The sequence below is a fragment of the Panthera leo genome, chromosome B2 (genome assembly GCF_018350215.1).
Source record: "Panthera leo isolate Ple1 chromosome B2, P.leo_Ple1_pat1.1, whole genome shotgun sequence".
Taxonomy (NCBI): Eukaryota; Metazoa; Chordata; class Mammalia; order Carnivora; family Felidae; genus Panthera; species Panthera leo.
The window spans coordinates 148,033,492-148,049,429 of NC_056683.1; the positions used below are offsets into that span (position 1 = coordinate 148,033,492).

The 15,938-nt window shown below is 53.1% G+C and overlaps 1 long non-coding RNA gene across 1 annotated transcript; it reads left to right on the top strand.

The window, feature by feature from the left end:
- The first annotated feature begins 6,970 nt into the window (after positions 1-6,970).
- LOC122220590 lies at positions 6,971-8,557 on the top strand. The gene is made up of 3 exons (XR_006202946.1): positions 6,971-7,149; positions 7,785-7,873; positions 8,496-8,557. It is a non-coding gene; the product is annotated as an uncharacterized LOC122220590 (long non-coding RNA).
- The last annotated feature ends 7,381 nt before the right edge of the window (positions 8,558-15,938 follow it).

The following is a 15,938-nucleotide window of genomic DNA, read 5'->3' on the forward strand; positions in this document are numbered from 1 at the left end:
CCGCCCTTCCCGGCAGCGCCCTGCGCACGCGCAGTCTGAACTTGGCCGCGTAGTTCAACGTTTGGGGTCTCCCTTCCGGCAAAGCGGGCCTGAGACCCCAGGGCTGTCTTCACAGCTGGCTGTGAGGGGCAGAGGCCTTCCCGCGGTGCCTGGTGCACGAGAAGCGCCCAGAAAGTAGGCGGTTAGCAGCACAATAACGGTGAAGAGAACTATGGCTCTGCCCCTGCCTCTCCGGAATAACGGCTTCAATCCAACCTGCCTGGTCCAGCAGCACGACCCGGGGAGGCCCCTCGTGCCTGCGCTGCGTGACCTCGGGCCTGTCATTACGGCTTCCCTGGTGATCCCTCCTCTGGTCATCCTGCCTCCTCCGTGTCACCTGCCTCCTCCGTGTCTCCTCCGTGTCACCTGCCTCCCCCGTGTCTCCTCCGTGTCACCTGCCTCCCCCGTGTCTCCTCCGTGTCACCTGCCTCCTCCGTGTCACCTGCCTCCTCGTCACCTGTCTCCTCCGTGTCTCCTCCGTGTCACCTGCCTCCTCCGTGTCACCTGCCTCCTCCGTGTCACCTGCCTCCTCCGTGTCTCCTCCGTGTCACCTGCCTCCTCCGTGTCTCCTCCGTGTCACCTGCCTCCCCCGTGTCTCCTCCGTGTCACCTGCCTCCTCCGTGTCTCCTCCCTCCTCCGTGTCTCCTCCCTGTCACCTGCCTCCCCCGTGTCTCCTCCGTGTCACCTGCCTCCTCCGTGTCTCCTCCGTGTCACCTGCCTCCTCCGTGTCTCCTCCGTGTCACCTGCCTCCTCCGTGTCACCTGCCTCCTCCGTGTCACCTGCCTCCTCCGTGTCTCCTCCGTGTCACCTGCCTCCTCCATGTCACCTGCCTCCTCCGTGTCACCTGCCTCCTCCGTGTCACCTGCCTCCTCCGTGTCTCCTCCGTGTCACCTGCCTCCTCCGTGTCTCCTCCGTGTCACCTGCCTCCTCCGTGTCTCCTCCGTGTCACCTGCCTCCTCCGTGTCACCTGCCTCCTCCGTGTCACCTGCCTCCTCCGTGTCTCCTCCGTGTCACCTGCCTCCTCCGTGTCACCTGCCTCCTCCGTGTCACCTGCCTCCTCCGTGTCACCTGCCTCCTCCGTGTCACCTGCCTCCTCCGTGTCTCCTCCGTGTCACCTGCCTCCTCCGTGTCTCCTCCGTGTCACCTGCCTCCTCCGTGTCACCTGCCTCCTCCGTGTCACCTGCCTCCTCCGTGTCTCCTCCGTGTCACCTGCCTCCTCCGTGTCACCTGCCTCCTCCGTGTCACCTGCCTCCTCCGTGTCTCCTCCGTGTCACCTGCCTCCTCCGTGTCTCCTCCGTGTCACCTGCCTCCTCCGTGTCTCCTCCGTGTCACCTGCCTCCCCCGTGTCTCCTCCGTGTCACCTGCCTCCCCCGTGTCTCCTCCGTGTCACCTGCCTCCTCCGTGTCTCCTCCCTCCTCCGTGTCTCCTCCCTGTCACCTGCCTCCTCCGTGTCTCCTCCCTGTCACCTGCCTCCTCCGTGTCTCCTCCGTGTCACCTGCCTCCTCCGTGTCTCCTCCGTGTCACCTGCCTCCTCCGTGTCACCTGCCTCCTCGTCACCTGTCTCCTCCGTGTCTCCTCCGTGTCACCTGCCTCCTCCGTGTCGTCTCCGTGTCACCTGCCTCCTCCGTGTCACCTGCCTCCTCCGTGTCACCTGCCTCCCCCGTGTCACCTGCCTCCCCCGTGTCTCCTCCGTGTCACCTGCCTCCCCCGTGTCTCCTCCGTGTCTCCTCCGTGTCACCTGCCTCCTCCGTGTCTCCTCCGTGTCACCTGCCTCCTCCGTGTCTCCTCCGTGTCACCTGCCTCCTCCGTGTCTCCTCCGTGTCACCTGCCTCCTCCATGTCGTCTCCGTGTCACCTGCCTCCTCCGTGTCACCTGCCTCCTCCGTGTCTCCTCCGTGTCACCTGCCTCCTCCGTGTCTCCTCCGTGTCACCTGCCTCCTCATCACCTGTCTCCTCCGTGTCTCCTCCGTGTCACCTGCCTCCTCCGTGTCGTCTCCGTGTCACCTGCCTCCTCCGTGTCTCCTCCGTGTCACCTGCCTCCTCCGTGTCTCCTCCGTGTCACCTGCCTCCTCCGTGTCACCTGCCTCCTCCGTGTCACCTGCCTCCTCCGTGTCTCCTCCGTGTCACCTGCCTCCTCCGTGTCTCCTCCGTGTCACCTGCCTCCTCCGTGTCTCCTCCGTGTCACCTGCCTCCTCATCACCTGTCTCCTCCGTGTCTCCTCCGTGTCACCTGCCTCCTCCGTGTCGTCTCCGTGTCACCTGCCTCCTCCGTGTCTCCGTGTCACCTGCCTCCTCCGTGTCTCCTCCGTGTCACCTGCCTCCCCCGTGTCTCCTCCGTGTCACCTGCCTCCTCCGTGTCTCCTCCGTGTCACCTGCCTCCTCCGTGTCTCCTCCATGTCACCTGCCTCCTCCGTGTCTCCTCCGTGTCACCTGCCTCCCCCGTGTCTCCTCCGTGTCACCTCCGTGTCACCTGCCTCCTCCGTGTCTCTGTGTCACCTGCCTCCTCTGTGTCTCCTCCGTGTCACCGCCTCCTGGCCACATCCCCACTCACTCTCCACACCACCCACCGTCTGCTCCTGGTTGGTTGCCCCAGACATGTCGGGGCTTCACTCCAGTCCCTGCAGTCCAGCCTGCTGTGGTCACCACCACCATTGCCTGCACCACCTTTCACTCGCCCCCGTGTCACCTCTGCCCTACTCCCTGCTTCTCCCCTGGCCCTGCCTCGAGGCCATCCTGTGACCCTCCTTCTCCACCACACTGTCCCCACGGCTCCCCCGCTGGCCTTTTGGCTTCCTGTGCCCTCCACGCTCTCCCCTCCCGCCCCTCCTTTGCAAGGCTGCACGCCGGAGATGGGCAGTAGCACCCGGCGGCCAGCAGCGGTGAGCGGGGCTCAGCACGTTGCCTGCATGCCCGGTCAGAGCCGCAGACACAGACATCCCCCTGCAGGCCCTGCTGTGTTCACCTGCTCCCCAAAATCCCTTCTCCAGGCTTCCTGTCCCCGGGAACCCTTTCTCCTCGCTGCTCAGGACTTTGATCTTGGAGTCCTCTGACGCATGCCTCTCTCACACCCCTTGCGGCCCCCAGCACATCCTGCTGCCTTTAGCTTTTCGTAGACCCAGCATCCAACCCCTTCTCCTGCATCTGCAGTGCTCTGATGGAAGCCCCACCCCTCATATGGATGGCCCCAAGAGGTCCCCTGCTTTGGGCCCTTGTCACTCTGCTGTCCCGTGGCACAGCAAGCAGGGTGAAAACGCATTCCGCTCAAACCCTGACCGGCTTCCCACTTTGCTCTGTATCAAGCCCAGGGTCTTAGGACGGCCCCGGAGGCCCCCAGGCTCCTGTGTGACGACACTGCCTTCACTCACCTCTCCTTCTCCCTGCCATGTTCCTCAAAGGGGTGTCACAGGGCTTGCTCCTGCGTGGCCCGAATCTGGACTCTTGTCCCCACCCCCTTTCCTTCCGCACCTCCTTTCCCTGCCTTATTTTTTCTTAGCACTTCCCACTGCTTTAAAAATGTAGTTTTCTTGCTTATTTTCTCTTTTCTCCACTATAGTTCAAGCCCTGGGCAGGGGTTTTACTCTAGTGTTTTCTTCGCTCTGTCCTCAATGTCTTCAGGGGAGTCTGGCATGAATTAGATGCTTAACCAAGATATGCCGAGTGAATGATGAGATGTGATAAGACAGAACCATCCTCTCTTGGACTGGGGGGCGTGGAGACACAGCCAGTGTGGCGGCAGGGGAGGCTCTGGAAAGTGCTGAAGCCTCAGTGCGCAAGACGCTGGCGACAAGGCTGGTGAGCTGGCCGAGCTGGCCGGAGGCGCAGGAAGCCGGAACCTGGGCGCGCTGAGCCGCAGGGCAAGTTTACATTCAGATCTCCCCGACGAACAGATGGAAATGTTTTGATTGCTCATCAGAGAGTCAAACTGCGTCTAAACAAAGTGCTGACAAATTTGCTAAGTACAGTGCTTTCTGTTCAGAAGAGTCACAAGGCATCTGACACACACAGTGTGCACCAGCTTAGACGCAATACTGCCACTGTAAAAACTATATTTGAAAGTTTCTTTTAATAACATCTTGAGGGTGGGTTGTGGTTTTTTTTTTTTTTTTCTGGAAGTCTAATTTGGTTCTGCAAAGGGGATGAAGCTTTGGTTCCTAGCACAATGAATTTGCTTCCTCAATTTCTTTGTTCCCTTATACTAGAGGATCCTATAACGGTACTGGAGCTAAAGACTGTAAAAAAAAAAAAAAAATCTTTTCTAAATGATGTGAATAAAATCTAACAGAAATTAGTTTAAAGCCACAAAGAGTGCAGGTTTTGGAATCAGAGCTGGATTTGAATTGCTGATCAGTCACCGTCGCTATTCTGAGCCTTGGTTTCACCATCTGAAAAATGGGAACCTTGTAGGGCTTTGGATTAGAACGGCTGTAATTATAGTAGCTATAAGGGCACTCAGCTCATGGTTCAAGCTCCGAAGTGACTAACAGTCTGTGTCTTTTCAGTTAAAAAAAAAAACAACAGCCAAACGGACCAATCGTGACATTATGAAAACATTGTGTAGAATCACGGTGCTTTTACAGCTCAATCTTACAACTTCTAACAACCCATTATGTTATGTATGGCATCTACATAAGCCATCAACAAACCTTCCCCCAAAACTGTGCTTTTGGTGAAAAACCCATCAGTGTTTTTGGTGAAAACACATCTACCTCTTGATGGAGAACAAAAAGTATATCTGCCCTGTTCCCTGAACACTTTCAGGAGAGCACAGCTCCCAACATGACATCTGACGACCCGGTCACACAACTCCATCCGTTTCTTAGCACTCCATACTGAAATTTTTTTTTTTCCTAAAAAGAACTTTAAAACCAAAGAATTCCCCGAAATAAATGATCTTGCTCTATAGACAGGGACTCGATGGCCAACTCCCATCTGGTCGTAGAGACAAGATGTGCCATGGTCGCCAGGCTTCCAATCCCTTACTGTCAGTGACACTATGGCCGGGTAAAAACCAGACAAATGAACCTTGGAAAAGCGAGACGCAAGCCACTAGCATCCTTTCGAATGAGGCCTTTTCACCTTCAGTCCCCTGACATGTGTGTTTCTGTATCACGGTCGTTCCCCATGTGTGGCTCACCCCCTGGGTGCAGAACACGGTCACTGGGTCCGGGACACTCGTCTCACCCTCCACACCTACACAACCCAGAAGGGACGACATACCCGGAGAACGCGTAACACCAGACGGGCATGGTGACTGTGTTGTGAGCGGGATAAGGCCGGTGCTTGGAGAGCCCGGGAGAGGAGAGCTCATTCTCAAGGGGCCGTGACAGGGGCCTTCGAGGGACAAGGCGGTGCATGTTTTCTCTCTGGGGGGAGGGGCACGTCCTTATACTTGCAAATGGTTCACCACCGCATCTTCCGGTGGGTGCGAAGATTCTAGATACACGCTTACAGTCGATCCTCATTAGTCACGGATTCCATACTCGGGAATTTGCCTACTTGCTAAAATTTATTTGTAAACCTCGAATCAGCACTTGCAAGTGTTTCCGCTCGTTTCCCAACACGTGCAGAGAAACGACAACTTTGAGCTTCTTTATGTACGTGTCCCCAAGGAGGCCGAACGGGGCAACGCTTTGCCTTCTTGTTTGAGCTCTCATACCGTAAACAAGTGTCCTTATGTGGTCTACTTAATGCCACATTCTGTACATTTTTAGGCTGTACGGGTGGGGTGTGCTGGAGCGCTCGCCGTCTAGTGCCTTATAGAGAAAATACATGTGTTAGATAAGCTTTGTTCAGGCATGAGCTAACTTGCCGTTGGCCATGAGTTCAATGTTACTGAATCAACACTATGTAGTAAGTAAGGTGTTTTGGTGGCACCTGGGGGGCTCAGTTGGTTAAGCGTCTGACTTCAGCTCAGGCCATGATCTTGCAGTTCGTGGGTTCGAGCCCCGCGTCGGGCTCTGTGCTGACAGCTCGGAGTCTGGAGCACGCTTCGGATTCTGTGTCTCCCCCTCTCTCTGCCGCTCCCCTGCTCACGCTCTATCTCTGTCTCTCTCAAAAATAAAATAAACAGTAAAATGTTTTTAAAAAGTAAGGTGTTTTTAATCAGAAACACACATAAAATAAGGTTTTACATTTATCAGTGGACAAAACTGTGAAGACAGGTTCGCGGGAAACTAACCCTGCATTTCTGCTAGGAGCCATGGCCCAGCGTTTGCCAGTTTGGTGTTTGTGTGACTTCATGTGTGTTTACAAATGTATGTACTGACATTCACACACATATATGTGCGACTATGTCAGCATGCGGGGGGGATATGACATAGGGCTGAGGTCATGGTTTCATGAGACAACGCTGTCCTGATTCAATATCACTTATAGTGTGAAACCAACATTCTCGGGAGATGGAAAATGTGAGGGCAGAGAAACACATTAAGAGTCTGTGCGTAAAACACTCGTCCGTGGCCAAAGTTCAACACAGGACTCCAACGAGATGTGACATGTGAGATGTCTGTGCTCTTCACCTTGCGAGGAGATTTTATATCTTTCTTATAACAACTCTGACTTCACTAGGCCCATGAGAGTCTCGCACACGAGGGCTTCCTTCAGTGCAGCTAGATGGTAATACTTCTCCAAGAAATGTCAATATTCTAAATGTTTTCAGTTTCACAAATGTGTCTCCAAGTAGTTTGTATTAGTAAACTTTAAGTGCTAACTTTTTAAACAAACCCACCCTCTGTGCACACGCCCCTATTGGCTTGCTGTACAGAAAAAGGAGGCTTTTCCAACTGTCAACATTTTGAAGCACAGTTATCAGACAGATCTGAGGTTCCCATAGCAACATGTTCCATCGCCTAGGTGACAGCGATCTTACGACGTCATCAGTGAGCTACACTAACTCGGAAAACAAGCGGACGTTTCCTCCTGGGTGTCCCCAAATCTCCATCTGCCTCCGAGGCTTAGAGGGCAGACGTCCCGGGCCCAGCGTCACGGAGAGTCTTCAGGCCATTTCATAAACTGAATTCCAGGATTTCGCTGCTACGGCATCTTTCGTTCCCAAGGGGTTCGCAGCACTCACCGAGTTGCCCCTGCAGATTTCTCCCGGCTGCAGAACACAGGTCAAAACGGAGACACGGCAGCTCGGGGGGAAATGGGCAACAGCTGTGCACAGGCGTAGAGGGAGGGGGCAAAATGGAAAGTGTCCGGTGATTTCGCCAACGCGGGCGGCAGGAGCCACTCTGGAAAAAGGCGAGGAGAAGCAGGAGCCACATGACACGCTCTCCCCCTCAAGCCACGGGACAGCCCACATGTAGAAAGGCACACCCACCTCTGTTCCATTCTGTCACTATCTCCAGCGTGCGAGCGCTTGGGGGAAGGTATCAGAGACGGGACAAAGGGGCAGAAGCGAGTTATGTGAGTGTCGCTGTCTTAAGTACATCGAAGACCTAAAGTCTGGCCTTGGGAAGGGGGTTCCGTGCTGCTCTCTGCCGTATCGCAGTGATGGTTTGTTTGAAGGCAGATGTGGTTCAGGATGTGTCGAGAGCAAAAGCGAAATGAGAGAATGGAACGTCGCTCAACTGGTCTCCAGGCACGGAAGCACTCTCCTAATGCCTATTTTGCTTCCAAAATAATCAAATATCATTTAGGCGCTTGGTAATTAACCCAAAGGGGGCTTTTAACAAACAGCATGGAGTTCTCACTTGAAAACGCACAATTACAGAGTGTGTCCAAAACCAATTTCCTTTTGCAACAGGAAAATATGTCATCTAACTGCCTGTTAGAAGTGCTTGTATTCAGCTAGAAGCTCGGATGGAAGCCTGGCCAATCGGTGCCCAAATACAGGTACGTGCTGAGGCTGCCCTCAGCCTCAAAGAGGACAAAACAGGGCCTCTCCTCCCACACTGTAATAATTTTTTAAAAAATTAACCAGCAGCTTTAAAAATTATATAATAATAAAATGAGAAATAATTTGAGAATAAGACAAGAAAATACAATGAAATCCCAAAATTTGATTCAGACCACACATTCCATGAGAAGGCTAGAATGCATAGTGAGAAATCCCAGAGGGTTGGGGCGCCTGAGTGGCTCAGTGCGTTAAGCGTCTGACTTTGGCTCAGGTCATGATCTCACGGTTCGTGGGTTTGACCTCCGTGTCGGGCTCTGTGCTGACAGCCAGGGAGCCTGGAGCCTGCTTCAGATGCTGTGTCTCCCTCTCTCTCTGCCCCTCCCCCATGCATGCTCTGTCTCTGTCTCTCTGTCTCTCAAAAATGGATAAACGTTAAAAAACTGTTTTTAATAAAAAATAAAAAAAAAGAGATCCCAGAGGGCTGAGGTCAGAGGGGGGCCTTTCCACACCTGCCATCACCTGTCACGGGTCAGCCCACGTTTTCTCTACACCGGAGAAGCAGCCGCACAACAAGACGGGAAGAACTGCCTAGTTCAGAGCCCTCCTTTCTCTTCCCAGCTTTCTGATTCGGGTGACCTGGCCCTACAAGCTGCTGCACATAAACACCCGCTGTGGCATTGGAACCATGGTCTGATGAGCTCTCCCCTTTGCCTTCCTAAAAGCTAAGATGACCGCTACCAGCTAGATCATGGCCATGTGCATACTTCAAAGCTTCTTCCGCCTCCCCGTTCCTTTCAACGCACCCCTCGGTGTGCTCAAACACGGGGGTGCAAAGACGGGTGCATCATTGCCATTTTGATGATCACTCTTTTTAAATCCTATTTTTGGTCGGCCTTCTGAAACAAATCAAAGCCTGAGATAACCCTGGCATTAAAATACATGAATCCACCAGAGAAAGGTATTTTGATACGAAGGTATTCCTAAAAATGCTTAATCCGGCCCTATTGTTAGGTCCACACGTTTAAATTAAGATGCAAACAGCAACAATCCATGAGTGATGACTTTTGCATGAGGTGGCTATGCTGACATTGCCATGGAAATATTAATTTCAGAATGTATAATGATTCCGCTTTAAATATGCTAAGCAAAACTGTCGTCAGCCATTGTCGGACCTAATGCCAGTTCTGAATTTGCGGTCCGATGACGCAAACATGTTTCTGCGAGATCGGCCCGTATCAAAAAGGTAAGACGTCTGTCAGCGTCATGAGACTCGTGACCTAATTCCAAGTTTGATTTCCACGTGTTCTTTTCTGCCCAAACTGGGTCAGTGAGTACTCAGATTCAAACCAGGAACGTAAGGTCGAGCCTTATTGCCGGCTACAGCTGACATGACCACACAGCAGCCCAAGCTAATGACAAAGGAGAAAAGAAAACACACCTTTCTTTCCACCACCTGTCTGTCCCCCTCATGCCAGATTCACAGGCATATACCGAACTTTCAGGTACAGCAAGTGTCCTGTTGCAAGGCTCTGAGTTAAGAGACGGTAAAAACAAAACAAAAAACTGACTTCTTTTGGTCTTCAGCAATTACCAACATTTCTGCCTGTTTTGTAGCTGTCAAACAACTGGAATTTTCACTCGCTCTGTGGGATGTGGACCAACCATGCTGTCATTATAGTACATTAAAACACGAATGTCCTGTTGTTGTTGTTTTAATTTTTTTTTTTTTTTTTTGAGACAGAGAGAGACAGAGCATGAGCAGGGGAGAGGCAGAGACAGAGGGAGACAGAATCTGAAGCAGGCTCCAGGCTCTGAGCTGTCAGCACAGAGCCCGACGTGGGGTTAGAACCCACAAACCATGGCGGGGGAGATTGTGACCTGAGCCAAAGTTGGACACTTAACCAACTGAGCCACCCAGGCGCCCCACGAATGTCCTGTGTTAAACGACACTGCCCAGTTCTGTCTCTACCACATGGGGGATCTTCAATCAGTCACCTCTCTTGTTCAAGTTATGTGTTGGTGGGATATTCTCAGTTACAGGCAACAGAAGATCTGGTGAAAAAGAGTTCAAAAAGCTGGGATTTGGTATTTCACATAAGAAGCCTGGGGGCTGGGTGGTTCCAAGGTCGGTAACTCAACAGCTCACAGCTCAATCAGGGCCCCTGGTTGGCTTTGCTGAAATGCCTTTGGATTTCCTTCATGGTTTCAAGACAGTGACACTAAGTCCCAGCACTGCGCTCAGCCCAGGAAGGAAAAGGTCATGCTCGCATCCCAAATATGCATTTTTTCCCAGCAGCTGTCTCCTGACTCAGAGCCTGGGGCTGGGGTGCAGGGCACATGCTGGGCTATCGCTAACCCACCACGGGCTTAGATCCGTCCCAGGATACATGGAGGTGAAGACAAGGGCACAGCTGGGATCCTGCCAGCGACACAGAAGCACAGAGAAAGACTGGCTGTGAACGTGCCCGCTAATCCCGCACAAAGGAGATGGTGAGTGTCCCAAGTCAGGTCAGGCAGATGGAGAATAAGGGCTTGGCCTCCACAAGAGTACATCTATGAGCCATACAAAGGGCAGATCAACTAAAGAAAACAAACAGAGAAGAGCCAGAAAGATGTTCTTTCGGCGGGGCATGTAGGGAGCTGGAGCAGGGCGAGTGCAGGTGCAGCCAGTGCCCCCAGCAAGCCTCCCTCCCTCCCAGGCCTTGCTGCCATCAGACCCCCCCAAACCACCTTCAGAACCCCCCACACCACCATCAGACCCACACACACCACCATCAGACCCCTCACACCGCCATCAGACCGCCACACATTGCCATCAGACCCCCCATACTGCCATCACACCCCCCCACACCGCCATCAGACCCCACACACCGCCATCAGACCCCCACATACCACCATCAGACCCCCCCACACCGCCATCAGACCCCCACACACTGACATCAGACCCCCCACACCGCCATCACACCCCCGCACACTGCCATCAGATCCCCTACACCACCATTAGACCCTCACACAACGTCATCAGACCCCCCACACCATTAGATTCCCCCACACTACCATCAGATCCCCACACACTGCCATCAGACCCCCCACACTGCCATCAGATCCCCTACACCACCATTAGACCCTCACACACCGTCATCAGACCCCCACACCATTAGATCCCCCCACACTGCCATCAGACCCCCCACACTGCCATCAGATCCCCTACACCACCATTAGACCCTCACACACCGTCATCAGACCCCCACACCATTAGATCCCCCCACACTGCCATCAGACCCCCCATACTGCCATCAGACCCCACACACTGCCATCAGACGCCACACACTGCCATCAGACCCCCTATACTGCCATCAGACCCTCCACACCACCATCAGACCCACACACACTACCATCAGACCACTATACACTGCCATCAGACCTCCCACACCGCCATCAGACCCCCACACACCGCCATCAGACCCCACACACCGCCATCAGACCCCCACACACCGCCATCAGACCCCCACACACCGCCATCAGACCCCCACACACCATCATCAGACCCCCCACACAACCCATCAGACCCCCCCACACTGCCATCAGACCCCCCACACTGCCATCAGACCCCCAACACTGCCATCAGACCCCTGCACACTGCCACCAGACCCCCACACAACCCATCAGACCCCCACACACTGCCATCAGACCCCCCACACCACCATCAGACCCCCGCACACTGCCATCAGATCTCCTACACCACCATTAGACCCTCACACACCGTCATCAGACCCCCCACACCATTAGATTCCCCCCACACTGCCATCATATCCCCCACACCACCATCAGACCCCCACACACTGCCATCAGACCCCCGCACACTGCCATCAGATCCCCTACACCACCATTAGACCCTCACACACCGTCATCAGACCCCCCACACCATTAGGTTCCCCCCACACTGCCATCATATCCCCCACACCACCATCAGACCCCCACACACTGCCATCAGACCCCCGCACACTGCCATCAGATCCCCTACACCACCATTAGACCCTCACACACCGTCATCAGACCCCCCACACCATTAGATTCCCCCCACACTGCCATCATATCCCCCACACCACCATCAGACCCCCACACACTGCCATCAGACCCCCCCCACACTGCCATCAGATCCCCTACACCACCATTAGACCCTCACACACCGTCATCAGACCCCCACACCATTAGATCCCCCCACACTGCCATCAGACCCTCCAACTGCCATCAGACCCCACACACTGCCATCAGACCCCACACACTGCCATCAGACCCCACACACTGCCATCAGACCCCCTATACTGCCATCAGACCCTCCACACCACCATCAGACCCACACACACTACCATCAGACCACTATACACTGCCATGAGACCCCCCCACACCGCCATTAGACCCCCCCACACCGCCATCAGACCCCCACACACTGCCATCAGACCTCCCACACTGCCATCAGACCCCCACACACTGCCATCAGTCCCCCCACACTGCCATCAGACCCCCCACACCACCATTAGACCCCCACACACTGCCATCAGACCCCCCACACTGCCATCAGATCTCCTACACCACCATTAGACCCTCACACACCGTCATCAGACCCCGACACCATTAGATCCCCCCACACCGCCATCAGACCCCCCATACTGCCATCAGACCCCCCACACCGCCATCAGACCCCCCATACTGCCATCAGACCCCACACACTGCCATCAGACCCCCCATACTGCCATCAGACCCCCCACACTGCCATCAGACCCCCTATACTGCCATCAGACCCTCCACATCACCATCACACCCACACACACTACCATCAGACCACTATACACTGCCATGAGACCCCCACACCGCCATTAGACCCCCCCACACCACCATCAGACGCCCCCCCCGCCCCACCCCCCGGCAGTGCTCCAGCCCTTAGCTTTGCTCCAGCCTCAGGATCCCAAGACCCGACGTCCACGTGTGCACTGGGGTTTGTGATTTCATGATGTCGGTTCCATCCAGCCGTCCCTTTTGACTTGTATTTCTTCCCAGCTGCTCCTGAGAGAGAGACCAGGCCTCTGACCCCTCTTGGTGTCACACCTCTTTGTCCTCATCCCCCAGACATTGCTCAGTAAGTACAGGAAGCCCACAGGAATTAATTCACTTATGCTTCAAAAGGGGAAATAATTGTGTAATCCAACAACACCAGGGTGGTGCACGACAATACAGAGTGAACATTCAAACGCCACATGTTAGAAGCTGTGGGCATTTTTTAACCACAGTGGTCCATCATGTATAGAATTCTCTGGAAGGTGGGCTCAAACATGGATGTACTGTTTTTAGTGGTCTTTTTTTTCAGGGCAGTTTTAGGTTCTGACAAAATCAAGCAGCATGTATTTAAATAAATAAATAAATAATTTTTAAAATAAACAAATAATGTATTAATTAATGTATAAATTAATATATTAAATAAATAAAAATATTTATTTTTTTTTCATGTTTATTTATTTTTGAGAGAGAGAGTGTATGAGCAGGGGAGGGGCAGAGAGAGAGGGAGACACAGAATCCAAAGCAGGCTCCGGGCTCCGAGCCGTCAGCACAGAGCCTGACACGGGGTTCAAACTCACGAGCCATGAGATCATGACCTAAGCCAAACTTGGACGCTTAACTGACTGAACCACGCATGCGCCCCTTAGTTTGTATTTTTAAAACAAATTTACTATGGTGTCAGATATTAGAACATTTCCTACAAACACGCCTATCTGCAACCATTTCTCTGCATCTGAAGCCCCGCCTGCAGGGGGAGCCAGTGAGGGCACCTTGGAAATTAATGACACTGATGAGTCACAGAGTCTCACATTCTCTGTCCGGATGTGTTTGCAACCTTGTGCTCAGTTACAGAGAGCTGTTTTCAACGTTTTGTTTGTTTGTTTGTTTGTTTGTTTGTTTTTTGGGGGGACAGAGAGAGACCGAGCATGAACGGGGGAGGGGCAGAATCGGAAACAGGCTCCAGGCTCCGAGCCATCAGCCCAGAGCCTGACGCGGGGCTCGAACTCACGGACCGCGAGATCGTGACCTGGCTGAAGTCGGACGCTTAACCAACTGTGCCACCCAGGCGCCCCTACAGAGAGCTGTTTTCAATGACGGACGACAGAAAATCTACTCCTACCAAACGCAAAGTGTGGACGCAAATCATATTCTTCGGGGAAGCGCTTTCTTTGTACCCACGGCAGTGGCAAATGGCCGAGGTTCACAAAACTCTATCCTTGAAAAAAACACAGAGTTCTCTGAATGGACCAGCTTCTTTAGACAGGAAACAGAGACCCAGGGCCTCGTCACTGCCTCCTGGGATGGGACCGCACACACCGTGCCCTGGGACAGGGCAGCCCGTGCAGACATACTAGGCCCCACACTGGGACACGGGACGTGAAGACACCGTAGGTGACAGGTGGCACAACTGCGAAGGCGTTGCCCGGGCCTACACCCTCCTAGAATGGCCTGGCCTATTCACGTTGTTGAGAGTGAGCGCCTCGTCATTCTACAGACTCGGTTTCTTCTGTCACCATGGTCTTTCCGTTCTGCAGCCGGGGGTCGGCAAACTTCTGCAAGTGCCAGATCATAGTGTAGGCTCTGGGGGGTCACATTGTGATCTCTGTGACCCTCTGTCCTCTGTCCTCATCCCCGCCCTTCTTCCCCTCCTCCTCCTCCTCTTTTACAACCCTTTGAGAAACCATTCTGTTGACCGCCCGTACAGAAACGGGCCCCGGGTTGACTGGCCTGCCATCTGCGGTCGGCCAACCCAGGCAAACCATCTTGAGCTACCTTGACAAGCCTACTTCAGAACAATAATCATTCCGTGGTCCTTCAATCCTATCTATTCAACATTCCTTGAACTTTATTGTGCAGAGGAGCGCAACGTAACGTCCTAGTAAAAGTCCAGCCAGGCCGGAGACCTCGCTGTTGGTGGCTTTCAGAAGCCTCGTGGCAATGAGGTTACTCCCCTGGTGATGCACTCTCTACGTGCCTCAGAGGCTCCGATGTCTTTATAGGTTTGGCTTGTGTCCTTACACATCATTTGCCTCTCTTCAATCGCCATACAAAATGGCACTCATCTCAAGTGGTCGGCCGCTACCGTCCGCTCTCTGCCCGTCTGGTGAACCGTTTTCGGGATGCAGTCACACTCGTGTGGATGCGTGTCGTCTGTGGTGGCTTTCTTACCGCAGTCGCAGAGCTGAGGAGTTGCAATAGAGACCACGTGGCCCACAAAGCCTGAAATATTTACTGCTAGCCCTTTACAGGAAGAGTTTCCTGACCCCCACTCTAAAGTACAAAGCAGGATCAAGGCTATTTCTTTATGTATTTTCTACTTGGTTACCTACCTGTCCTCCTGCACGCACGCTCACACTCATTCTTTCCATCAAAAATTCTCACTGACAGTCTTCTGTGTACAGGACATTGTTAGTCTGGAGGGAGGATGTGTTACAGAAAAAGAACCCCTACCTTTAAGAACAAGGCCCTTGGTCTTCCGATCCTGGTATAATTGTATTGAGCAACTATCAAAATGCTTATCCTTCCATGGTTGGGTTCTCAGGTGTGTACGTGTATGCGTGCACACACGTGCACACACACACACACACACACACACACACACCTGCTTGCCACAGACTCCAGAACAAAGATCAAAGTCAGCAACAGGTACGATCAACTTTGTTTATATTTTAAAGTTGGTAAGAAATTGTTTTTGATGTTTCCACACTTTCTTTCTGTGCTCATAACTACTCATGAATAGTTTCCCATCTCACTATGTCTACCGTTATCTGAAACGTATTTATTTGTATATTTGTTAATTTACTTGTTCTACACAGGATAATATACCAGAATATATCCCATGGGTCAGGGATTTTTATCTTACACCACCACAGCCCCATCATTTGAGACCACAGTCAGTGCTCAGTTAATATTAGTTAAATACATACATTCTCAAGACACCAAGAGCCCCTTCTCCAACCTCTACGTGATCAAAATCTTCTTGGAGAAGGGAGAAGGGAACTTACA